The sequence below is a fragment of the Macrobrachium rosenbergii genome, chromosome 28, assembly GCF_040412425.1.
Source record: "Macrobrachium rosenbergii isolate ZJJX-2024 chromosome 28, ASM4041242v1, whole genome shotgun sequence".
NCBI lineage: Eukaryota > Metazoa > Arthropoda > Malacostraca > Decapoda > Palaemonidae > Macrobrachium > Macrobrachium rosenbergii.
This window is the reverse complement of record NC_089768.1, coordinates 14010061-14019667: the sequence shown is the minus strand read 5'-3', so window position 1 is coordinate 14019667 and position 9607 is coordinate 14010061. Positions and strand designations below refer to the sequence as shown.

Below are 9607 nucleotides of genomic sequence, written 5' to 3'. Positions count from 1 at the left end.
ATTACACCTAAATGAGAAAGTTCTCTTTTCGACACAAGGCGGCCCTGGCCGTGGTGCACTCGACCCTAGGGAATACGGATTTGCACTCTATTCCCTGACCCACAATGACCAAAATCCCGTGTTGGTTATTATCTGAAGGAATGAACTCCGAAGGAATGATAATCCAAGTGAACTGCAATCTAGTGATGTCTGTCATCTGGCAGTTTTAAATTGAAAGTCAAAGATTATCTTTTAGATTTATTACCTTACTAAATAAACATGCTTAAGAAACCACTTTAGGTAATTAAGATGAAGCTTTTACTGGCCTGAACCATTTTTGTGTGACTAAATCTGCTACAACACCCCAGAATCCTTTTAGAAATATAATATATTGGAAACTTAAGGCAGTTAAGTTTATCTTTTGAATATTTTAAGCTAAAGCTCCATCTGGGTAGTGACGAAGAGCAATTTGTTAAACTGGCTAGTGAAATCACGAAACCAATCATGAAGGATAAGAAATAGGTTAAAAGTAAATGAATTTGATTTTAAATGAAAGACCTTTGCTTTTGAAAATTGTTAAAATGCGATAAACGGAAAAGCTGGCAAGAGCAATGACGGTATGGAGGCTGTGATGGAATAGGAAGACCAAGTAGTTTGAAAATGCGCTGTAGTTTATTCATGGGCTGCAGCAGTCTTCACTAATAATACACTTACCTCCTGGAACTACTACTTCCAAGACAAGATGCCCGGACATTTAAGTTTGAAACACTGAACTCCAGAGGAAAGTCATAAAACCCAAATAATTCACATACCCAGTAATAAGATTACAAGAACAAGATTATTAGTAACTAAAATAACAGGTATTCGAGTGGACGCTAATTTGTCGTTGCTACATTGATAGTGAAATTAAAAGCACCCAGTAAAGTTATTGTTTAAAGATCTAGGGTAGAAAATGAGAAGTTTAAATAGACCTTTGAAAACCACATCCCAGTCAGGGAAAATAATCAAGGACTGGTTTGATTTACTTTTCAAGGGCTGCCCTAGAGCAAGAACCTGTGGCAGCACAAGACTGGTTTAATCTAAAACGATAGAACTTAAATTATTTATGTAAACCAAATGATTAAAAATCTGAAAGGTAGTCAAGGGATTTTAAATAAAGTGGCAAACAAAGATTGAGCAAATGGGGCTCTAGCAAAAGCGAGTAAATGGAGATGGTATCTGAAGTGCAAAAATCAAACAAGGGAGTGGAGTAGTTATGAAGATTATCTCTGGTAATCTTCTGGCCACTATGAAAACTTTTGCAGTGACTCTGGGGATTTTCAAGTAACTAGAATTCAAAGCTTATTTTCCCCGTGCTCCACTAAAACCACCTTTCTGTTCACGGGTGCTTTTAACACTTGCAGACAAGCCAGGTTTGCTAAAATTTATTTCAAAATAGTCTCATTTTTCAGGTAAAAAAGCGTACGGCACATTCCCACCCACTCTGCAGCTACTACAAGTGTAGTCTCTCCCCAGTAATTATACACAAACTACTTTTGCGTGGTTATCTGTCCCTCCAGGTTTTAGTACAATCTTTTTATAAAAGCGTATTGAAGTATAATTGGATTTATAAGTCACGATACCCAACGAATAACTTTTACAGTTTCTCTTCACCTGGATATAAAATATTTAACTTTTATAACATTCAAATTTAATCACCTGGATCCCATTAAAAAGATAATTCAATCTTTAATCAATCAAGTTTAATCACCTGTATCCCTTTATATCAAAAATAGTTTTTAAATTTAAAAAATTTAAATACCAAACTCGTGTAAAGACTTATGTTATAAACCATAGTCAAATTTCAACCGCAGTAGTTTCAGGTATAAAGTGTAAAGTTCAAGATTATTTAAGTAATATTAGCAATTAGTACACAAAGCCATTCCTTGGCTTAAAGACAACTCTGCTTAAACTTTCTACACATTCAATTCGGACTTAATATCCGTGGAGGTAAGAACTTTTATAATGCATCCGAATCAATTTAAAACAGTTTATTAAATCCAATACCTAATTACACACATGAACCATCAGAGCGAAAATTTTACAGCACGGCTAAAAAGCCGCAGTCTAATATTAGGATCCATTCCCAGCCAGGATACCATTCCCACCTCACGTTAAACTAATGTCGGGTTAAAGCAACAAACACGAGAGTTCTCTGCCAACAGAATTCTGCCTGCACTGCCTAAATTGCAGTTTCAATAATCCCATCCTGCAAACGAAAGAAAAAACTGCAGAATATTCAGTTAGTAAGAGAATTACAGTGATTAATTAATCAAGAGTTTCCAGAAAATTTCCAAGCAAGTTATTTCAGACTAGGTCAGATGGACAAAACCACTGATTAACTAATAACACTAAAACTAAAAGTTGTCTGGACTTTAAACTTTTTGACAACTGAAGGAAAGTAGATCCACATTAATATAGGTTTGTATATTGTATATGGTTCGCTATATTTTATTGACAATATTATTCAGTCAAGTTATAAGCCTTAAACTACTGAAAATGGTTTCATTTGAACTATCAACAATGGAAGCTACGATTTACATTAATTTCAAAAACAAAATCTAGCAACAAAAAATAAAGTATTTAAAACAAGAATTAAATCTTGGACTGAAATTAATCCAAAAAATTTCAAGCTGCGATTTACATTAACTTAAAAAATTAACTTAAATCTAAAGTATTTAACAATGCAATTAACAGTGAAAGCTACGATTTACATTAGTTTAAAAAACCGAACTTTAGATTAATCAATAAAAGTTTAAAACAATGGAATTAAAACTAATAGACCTAATAAAAAAATTATCTAACAATGCAATTAATAACTAATAAAAAAAAGTCCAAAACAATGGAATTAGTTTTAAGCTGAGATCTAATATGAGATCGCAGCAAATATAAAGTAATCATTTAACAATGCAATTAACAGTGGAAGCTAAGATTTAAAAAATGAGCCTAAACCCAACAAATAAAATGAGCCTAAACCCAACAAATAAAATGAGCCTAAACCCAACAAATAAAATGAGCCTAAACCCAACAAATAAAATTAGCCTAAACCCAACGAATAAAATTAACCTAAACCCAAAGAAAGTAAAATTAAATAAAGTTTAAGCATTTAAAACAATGCATTACGACAAAGTATTTTTAATTTATTTTCAGAACACCTGAGCAATGTCAAAAGCTGTGAAGTTTAAATTTAACACTAAAATCTAACTACTGCTTAAATTTAATTTAAATGTATCATTGCAAAAGAAAGTAAAGTTATTTAAAAAAAAAGCTTAAAATTAACTTTAGTTTAATTTACTGCTGAATGGTAAATTTCAGACTAACCAGTTACTCAGCTTGAAACTAAAGGAGCTATGTTGAAGTCACGTTGAAATTTAAGGTTATGCAAAAATCTTAAAAAGCTAAGTTACTTTTTAAATTCTTAAGGTAGAAAAAAATTGCCTATAAAGTTGCTACCTAAAATAGCTAAGCTAATGCAGTAACCGCCTGAAAAGGAAAGTTTCATTAGTTGGTTGTATTGACCCAACCCCGCCGCCCTCCCCCAACCCCCATGCCCTGTCCATAGGTCCTAAGACCTATGGGACAGGGCATGGGAGGGGCCTCCACCCCTACAGGGGCACCGCCCCTGTAGGGGTGGAGGTAAAACTTAAAACTAGTGGTTTGGTTGGTTGAAAACTCCTGTACGCCTCACCAGTTTTGATAAACTTCACTTTTGATAAGCCAGTCTTCTGGAGTAAATCATTCCATTTTCGCCCCCACTTGCGTAGATACAGAAATTGTCCTAGGTTCAGGATGTGGAAGTTCCTAGTTCTCACAAGAGATACTCTGTAAGATAGCCAAAAACGCTCTTGATTCACAATCATCTGGAAGGAGTTTCAAGTAATTAAAATACAATTGTGACAAACTACATTGTATTGTTACAGGATATAACATTGGGTTATGATTTAAGTTTTTAGTGTAGACATGTTAAATTTCAGAAAACTAACCTCCATGGAACGTCAGAAATCTAGTTGCATTGCATTGCCACGTTGAAAAAAATCACGGAACTGACCTGACCTGAAAAATTCAAAATTTAGTACAAAAAACCACTGCAGGCTCAGAGCAAATCGTTAACGGATCACAGCTTTAAGACAACAAAGGTTCTTAGGGATAAACCGAAGTCATATTTCAGCTACACTACAGATTTCTTGAAAACATGGTTAAAGTTTAATGAATTCAAAGACTACTCATTGTATTTCACGAATGACAAGCAAGGCTGTGACAAAAAAACATTAGTTAAAAGGTGGTGGTGGTTAGGTTGAGTAGTGAAAAAACAAAACTCTTCAGGAGAATAAATTTAACTTTACAGTAGATATGAAACAGTTTAATTCAATAGGTTAATCTAGTAATAAAAAATCCTAGTTTTGGAGGCGAGTAAATTTAACTTTACAGTAGATATAAAACCAAGTTAGACTGACATTTTTTATAGAAACCAAAAAACTACAACTGAAATTATGAACACATCAGACGTTCACAAGTGAAAAAGTAAAATTGTTACATATAGAACAAAACAAATTAAACTCAGCGTCAGAAGTAATCGATGGTTTCCGTCACACTGACTTCAACACACACTACAACGGAACTCCAGGAACAGAAGTTAATATTTAACAACAAACCGCAACAATTTCTTACAATGTGGCAACGACCAATATCACGAGCTGACAACACGATGAAACGCCGAGTTTCAAACCTATAATGAATCGACGATTGTACGAATGGTTTGTCTTCACCATAACCCACCAAGACTTAGTGGTCCTTGGTTTTCACTGAAGTTAGTTGTTGTTGACGTCACACAAAGGTAGCATTTGTAGACAAGGACCATTTACACGAGAGGCAAACATTTCTACCATTTTGAGATCCATGGAAACTGAATAGTTTATTGATGCTTTAGCGCCGAGTATTCAAACGTTTTTGTAAAGCTTTGTATAGAACTAAATGTAGTACTTAAGGACGGAAAACCTCTCACGTCATTCTTTATTCTGTGTTTTCTTTCTTACTTAAAGTAGGCTTCTTCTTATCCAGTCTTGTCCTATCGAAGGAATTCTATGGGGAAACTGCAACATTTTTGCAAGACTTTATACATAGATAAATGTATTTGATGGAAAATCCCTTACGCCTTTCTTTATACCTTTTCTTCTTTCCTACGCTAGGCTTCTTGTCTGGTCCCATCTTACCAAAGGAGTTCTGTGGGACCCGCAGATTCATTGGACAAAGTCATACGTTAGCAGAGGAATTCGGAGAATCGTACGGGATACACTATGTTAACTGCCAAATCCATGCTATCATAACAATCAGAAAAAATAATTTAATTTTTCTTGAAAGACCTGGTATTTTTAGTCCTCTTGATGTAAAGTGGGAATTTACTGTATAGAATCGAGGCTGCAAATTTGAAGGCTCTAAAAAACATTTGATGTGCATCTTGGCTCAGGTAACTTGAAAGCATCCGTACTAGTCTTAGTCTTCTTAAGTTGATTCCATTTATATTAACATTATATATATATATTATATATATATATATATATATATATATATATATATATATATATATATATATATATATATATATATATATATATATATATATATATATATATATATATATATCTAACCAAGCAGTCTCAAGATAGTCTAAAATCCGTTACTGTCAGAACTGAACGGTGCTCCCAGGAAATATTTTGCACTACCATTTAAAAAAAAAGGGCCTGCAAAGTTGCTTTGCAATCTAAACAAAGGAACTAAGGATTTAATGTTATACTCCAGTATCATAGCGACTTGAAAAAAAGAATTAAGACTGATGCAACAGATAACATAGAAGATACTGAGGTACATGGCCGCTCATGCAAAAATTGTGATGAGCGCTATAATTAGGAATGTCATATTTTGGCCTTCCTTGCTTCAAGCCTTCATATAATCAATTTTATAGTTCTTTGGAGTGTGTTTTCTAGATTACTTCCTCGCCTCGACACCGACCTATAATAGTTTAAGTACTAGATGGACACCATTCTTATCCAAAAACGATTTAAACACCCTTACGGAACTGAGTAAGCATGACGAACCGGTAACAACTAGGCCGGACAAAGGAAAGGGGCACGGTAATCTTCAGTAAACAGGAATATATAAAAAAATGGAGGCCATTCTGGGAGGCAAAACGAAATTAGGAAAAATGGGAAAGCCTCAGTGTTCCACTGTCTTCAAAGTCGAGGATCGAATAAATCGATTTTCAAAATATACAGAAGACCGAAATATTATGAATCTTTGTGCAGCGCGGGTGATTCTTCTTACGGGGTGACGTATGGGTGACCTAAAATTCACAAAGAAGCTATTTACCCAGCGAGACCTATACTTACCTCGTATGACACTCCTAATTATAAGTTGGCTAAATTCTTAGTCCCACCTCTATCACCCTTAACAACAACTAATAGTTGATGCATAAAAAACCTCTGTTAATTTCAAGGAAAGGATTTTACATCGGGATTCCGGTCTTTTTATGGCTAGCGTAGATGTTGAATCTCCTTTTACTAATGTTCTGAGAAGAAACAATTGAGATTATTTAAGATCGAATTTTCACTAACTCAGAAACCATTTTTAAGGATTTTAATATCACGGATTTAAAAACAAACTGTTACAGTTGGCTATGCGGGACACAGTCTTTGTTTTTAATAGGAAAGCATATATGCAAACTGATGATATGGCTATGAGATCTCCCTTAGGTCCTACTTTCGCAAATATTTTTGTGTGCTCCCAGAAGAGCGTTTGTTGGACGAGTGTCCTTTGGCTTGCCATTCCCCTTTTAACAGGAGATATATTGAGGGCGAATCCAGGTAAAAAAAAGGTCACAGGTAAAAAAGTCTCAGAAAAAAAGCCACATGGAAAAAAGTCACATTAATCTTTCCTGGATAGTGAACCCCACGGGTTTCAACCCGGTATATATCCATGCGGCGTGTTTAGTACAAGCCTGTTGGGATTACCGTAAAAACATAAACAAAAGACTATAAATATCATAAAGATAATGACCCCCAAGAAATATTGTGAAATTTTCCCTGTGACTTTATTACTGCCCACCATAAATCAATGTGACTTTTTTCCTGTGACTTTTTTTCCTAGCCAAAATTGTGACTTTTTATTTTCCTGTGACTATATCCTGCCACCGTTGTTGACACCTTCCTGCTGTTTAGGAACAAAGATCGGGCTGATGAATTTATTGAATATGCCAATAAAATGCATTCAAACAAATTTTACTACTGATTATGACAGGGAAAATAAACTACCTTTTTTTTTTTTTTAGATACATTAGCTTCTTGAGACGATGGCCAATTTAATACCACGGCTTTTAGGAAAAAAACCTTTTACTGGAGTGCGTTCTAATTTTTATAGTCACTGTTTCTTTAATTTTAAGTTGAACTCTTCGGTTGTTCTAACCTCTTCCACAGGGCCTTTAGCGTAACATCTGACTGGAATAGCCTCCATAGAGAAATTTTATATCTCCACCAATATTTTTTGTTGTTTTCCATCTGAGCTTTTTACCAACTTCTTCAAAAAATTTTTGAATGATATTTTTCAGCCAAAATTTAAAAAATACGAACATTTCCTAAACTATCATTTTATGCAAGTGTTCCGCTAATTTACTATGAACGTTTTTACCAAGACTCACGACGGTGGCCGGTCATAAAGTCACAGGGGAAAAAAGATAGAAAAAAAATTCACAGAAAAAAAGTCGCAATTTTGTTTGGGGAAAAATTCACAGAGAAAATAAGTCACATTAATTTACAATTTGTTTATGCTTTCACGGTTATCCCCAACGGCCTTGTACTAAACACGCCTCAAAGGTGGATACATACCGGGTTAAAACCCTTGGGGGTCACTATCTAGGAAAAATTAATGTGACTTTTTTTCCATGTGACTTTATTACCAGTGGCTCTTTTTTTACCTGGATTCCTTACGACAAACAGTGAACAAATATCTACCTGCCGTTGAACTGAAACTAATACCCAGTAATCCAATGACGATTGGGTCTTTGTTTAAGTATAAAGAAAGGCTTCACTTCGATGAACTCTGGAGTCAATTTATCTGTTTAATTGTCCCAGATGTGAATAGGGGAAGCACGTGGGCTCCTTTCGTACGTGTAGTTGAAGGTGAGATCAGGGTCCTGGGTGAGATTTGACTCATCGCGGCGTAAGTTACCGAACGGGTGTAAAATTAACAAACCCCGAATTCTCATGCATAAGAGACCTCGCCAAAAAATGCAAATATAACCTAGAGTACAACGATTTTAAAATCATAGGCAGAGCTCCAAATGACCTTCAATTGTCAATACTTGAATCACACTTTATTAAACAGCTGGTTCCCCAGTTAAATACACAGGCCGCGTCAACTCCTCTGTACCTCTCGTGAGTTTCCGTTGGAACCAAACAGGCCCTCAGTGTCACCAGTCTTTGCCTGCCATTCTTACTCTTTTTTTTTATTTCATTGAATATTGAATTGAATACACTGTATAATTTAGGCCAAAGACCAAGCACTGGGACCTATGAAGTCATTCAGCGCTGAAATGGAAATTGACAGTAAAAGGTCTGAAAGGTGTAACAGGAGGAAACCTTGCAGTTGCACTATGAATCAACTGTTAGGAGAGGGTGAAACGTAAGATGGAAGAGAATATGAATGGAGGTACAGCAAAAGGAACGAAGGGGGTTGCCGCTAGGGACTGAAAGCACGCTGCAAAAAACCTTAAGTAATGCCTACAGTGCACTGCACGAGGTGCACTTACGGCACTACGGTGACCGCCCTATAGTCCGAAGGCCCGATAGTCCGAAGGTCCGATAGTCCGAAAGTCAGCAGGCCCGATAGTCCGAAGGTCCGATAGTCCGAAAGTCAGAAGGCCCGATAAGTCCGACGGACTGTAATCAGCCCCCCACCCCTCCATAGCTAATACGGCAAAATTGTAACCATAAAAATACCAACCTACGACTATCGGAACTACACCCTGTAATCTACAGGTTTGTTTTATTGATAACAGTGTTACGATAATCCTCACATTACTATAATATGCATTATTTACAAAGTATTCACAAATTCATCTGTAAAGAAGGTGTTCATTTTACAACATCTTGATAAGACGTATTTGGAAAATTTAGGTTTACATCTAATAATATTTATGCTATACAATTCACATCTAAGTTATCATCTCTACTTGCCCAAACTGCGTTAACATACTCAATAACTAGCAAAGACATAGTGTTGTTTCGTAAACTTTGATCCTTTTTATCACGTTTCCTTATATACTTTTATTTTACGTAAAGACTCAATTTTTTTTAAGCCTGAGTTTGTTTTAACTTTTATTCACCGTAGGGGTTTAGTGCCGTCAGTGCATCTCACGCGGTGCACTTTAGGCATTACTAGAGGTTCTTTTGCTGTACCTCCATTCACATTACCTTTCTTCCATCTTGCTATCCACCCTCTCCTAACGATTATTTCATGGTGTTGCGTGGTTTTCCTCCTGTTACACTTTTCAAAGCTACCTACTCAATTTCCTTTCCAGCTCTGAATGACCTCATATGTC

At 35.6% G+C, this 9607-nt stretch overlaps 1 long non-coding RNA gene across 3 annotated transcripts; it reads right to left on the bottom strand.

Moving 5' to 3' along the window:
* Window positions 1–1994: 1994 nt before the first annotated feature.
* On the bottom strand, window positions 1995–8280 carry LOC136854051 (uncharacterized). Of its 3 annotated transcripts, none has more exons than XR_010857611.1 (4): window positions 8019–8280; window positions 4002–4071; window positions 3707–3878; window positions 1995–2227 (listed from the first exon to the last, which is right to left on the bottom strand). It is a non-coding gene; the product is annotated as an uncharacterized lncRNA (long non-coding RNA). The 3 variants fall into 3 exon arrangements; XR_010857609.1 differs by lacking the exon at window positions 8019–8280 and adding an exon at window positions 4671–4810; XR_010857610.1 differs by lacking the exon at window positions 8019–8280 and adding an exon at window positions 4553–4674.
* Window positions 8281–9607: the final 1327 nt, after the last annotated feature.